This window comes from Limulus polyphemus, unplaced genomic scaffold (assembly GCF_000517525.1).
Source record: "Limulus polyphemus unplaced genomic scaffold, Limulus_polyphemus-2.1.2 Scaffold2774, whole genome shotgun sequence".
NCBI classification, from domain to species: Eukaryota; Metazoa; Arthropoda; class Merostomata; order Xiphosura; family Limulidae; genus Limulus; species Limulus polyphemus.
Window position 1 is genome coordinate 70,972 of NW_013668384.1, and position 3,356 is coordinate 74,327.

General features: G+C 34.3%; 1 protein-coding gene across 1 annotated transcript in view; it reads right to left on the minus strand.

Moving 5' to 3' along the window:
- LOC111087870 (zinc finger protein 19-like) overlaps positions 1-499 on the minus strand; it is a 33,558-nt gene extending 33,059 nt beyond the window's left edge. The window contains exon 1 of the mRNA XM_022396083.1: positions 384-499. The gene's annotated coding sequence lies outside the window, so the exon portion shown is untranslated. The remainder of the gene's footprint in view (positions 1-383) is intronic.
- Between the last annotated feature and the right edge of the window lie 2,857 nt (positions 500-3,356).

Here is a 3,356-nt window from a genome sequence, read left to right on the forward strand (position 1 = left end):
CCTGTACCTTGGCGAATGCTCTAGTATTTACTAGATATAGGATAGTCTGGTATATAAAAGAGGGTGACAACGTGACGGGATAATAATGTGTGTGTGTAGATAGTGAGTAATTGAACTGCAGTCACAGGGTATTGTTGAAGTTAACGTTCGTTCGTTATAGTGTTTGTTTTAGCGCGATTGTTGAAAATAAGTGTATCGTAAAGTTATATTCGGAAAGAATAAACCAGTTTTATTAAGTAAGGACTTGTGTCGCTAAAGTTTCGTCGGAACGAAGTTATGGAAAGTTAATTAACAAACGAAGACGTAACAGTATTAAAAACTTTACCTACATACATTTACTATTTTTCTACACTAGCTGATTACGAGAGAGAGATTATACTTACAGCAGAGTTGGAGTAGTAGAAGCCTTAGCTATCTTGTTGAACTTCATTTTCATCTTGCTGGAGAACTTCTGGAGAGAACTTGTTAAACTTTTCTTCAGTCCGAGGAGCTGGTAGGAGAACTCGCCAGAGAACTTCTTAGTCTCGGAAAAACTTAACTTTCAGCCTCTGACATGGGTTTTTAAACTATCTTTTCTCTGTATTATTTCGACCTACTAAATAGGACACAGCATCACCGACAAGTAATCATGTGCTCCTTTTGGATACTTTAGGGGAATTCCCGGGCTAAACCACAACCACAACCAAAACTCTCAAGTAATTGGTCATAGATAAGTGGTGTTAGCCGACCGCCTATTCACTGCTACACCCATGTGCTGTAACTACTACCACCTCAAAGTGCCGATATCATTCACCAAACCTAAACTTTTCTGTAGCTAGTTCTAAGAAGGCGAGGTCAACAATTCTTCAAATTGTCATATGTACTGGTGTCTACATCCTGTTTCTATGCAGCATTTCTTACTAACTCTGCTGCTGACCTTGGTCACTGGTTTCCAAGCTCGCTTCTCAAGCTTATTTTGGTAATACACGGGCCTTGTTGCTTGTTTCTAGGCGATACTACTTACATAACCAAGTTCCTGTTTATCTATTCTCAAAGCTTATTTCGTAACACAGGCATCCTCTTGTCGCCTCTTTTCTTTTGATATATATCCTTGACTACTTTATTATACTAAAAACCCTTAAGTTTTTTATATGTATTTTCAACTAATAAAACTCTGAAGCAATTTATAAAATTTCTTCGAACATTTTCAAGTTGCTTCATCGTTTATAAAATTTTGTTGTTGTTCTCGACTTCATCCTTATTTCATTACCTCGTCTCCATAGTTACTGTTTGCAAATAGTCAATAATATTGTAGGTTCATTTTATTGTTGTTCTTTCTACGCCCCATTATAACACATTTTCATCTCCTCATTTAATTTCTGTTGTGCATATATTGTTTTATAGAAGGTTTTTTTGAAAGTGATTTATCAGGTGGAAAACGTATAGATAAACCGATATGTAGCGCCATCTAGTGTACCTAAATTCATCTAAAAATTTTCATAAAAGTGACCCAAAAAACGTTACATTCTATTTTGTGTATTGTTTCATTTCAAAACGTTCCTGTAATTGTCATTAACAGATAGGCTTGTTTCTGGTTCGAAAAAGAGCCTTTGCTCGAAACGTCGCCAAGTTAATAAATTAATACCAGTTTTTAAAGGTAATTTTTCTCTAAAAGCCTAATTTACTTTTATTGTTATAGATATTAACTGTTCTATATATAACACATTCACTGTGTATTTTCCTATAAATATAGGTATCTTAAACATTAACCATATTTACAGAAATTTGGGAACTCATTATTTCACATCATTCTGTAAAAATATTTTGGAGTAGTGATCACTAGACCACCCGTTGTTGCCTCCCCAGTGACATAGTGGTATGTCTTTGGACTTGCAACGCTAGAAACCGGCTTTCCATATCCTTGGTGGGCAGAGCACACACAGCCCATTGTGTAGCTTCGTACTTAAGTACAAACAAATAAACCACCCGTTGTTAGATTGGGTTACTACAAACGAACGTCCCTCTCTAAAGTTTTCGCCCTTTTAACAGAGAAACAAAAGTATATGAAATTGTCACTTTAGTGAAACTTTAATGAAACTGTTTTTGTAGTCAGAAAAGTCTTTCAATAACAAATATTAAAAATACATTGTAACCTGGGATACATCCAGTTTTCGAAGAACAGTTTCTTTTAAAAGACCTTTTCAGAAATCAAAACTAATATTGTTTTTATGACACTTGGATATATCAACAATCACCCTATCGTCAAATTTCATGACGAATATATCCTTATTCGAGAAAAAGTAGGTAAATTTTCGTGCAGGTGTTTTGTTGTACTTTGTAACATTCCTGTAAATGAGATGTTCAAAGCTCATAAACTTGTTCTAAGCCTCTAAATTAGACATAAAATGGAACCCACAACGATTGTTTCATAGATTTATACTTGCTTGACTTGATTTCTGTTTTGTGCCTCCTGAAGTGATTTCATACTTATGTAAATAATTTTTATGAAGACTCTATGAAGTTAGTATGAGTTGAAAGTATATATTATATACATATAAGGGGAAACATTACTGGTCCAAGTAACCCCAAAGATAGTGCGATACCTAAATTTGATATCATTATTATTCTAACTCTTGTCTTCATCTTGTACACAGGTTAGGAATCCTCCCTCTCTCCCTGTCCTAGTAACACGAAGTTCAATACCGACCAGTTAAGTTAAACACTAAGCAGTGTTAACTGTATAAATAAATATTTTGTTTTTATTAATACACTTGTTCCTCCTTTGCTGTTGGCATTTGCATCGTTTAAACTTATGGTTTGGGCATAAGTTTGCCAGATTACCACCTTTTCGAATACTAGATAATTCTTTGTTGGATGTCTCGTTCACTATTCAATGAATAATTCTTTACCTCACACTTGTTTATTAAACTCATACAAAACATTTACCTCCACATGAATTGCAATATGATGATGTCATATTTCTCATTCTAACAGACTTACAATCTTCAAAGTCATATAACGTAAAGACAGCCATGAATATTAGAAGACTCACAAACTTGGAAATGTTATTGGATACAGAAATATACCAAATTCCCTCTCTAATATCTGTGGTTCGGCTATTTCTATAAATACTTGACAGATTTTAATAAACTAGAGCAACACTATCTACAGATCTAGATAAACAAGGACTTTTAATCCATAATACTGAACCCATTATAGCAAGACTATCCACAGATCTGAGTAAACGACACACAAATTTTAATCCATAATACTGAACCCATTATAGCAAGACTATCCACAGATCTGAGTAAATGACACACACATTTTAATCGATAATACTGAACCAAGGTTAGCAACACTCCACAAAAATATGGTTG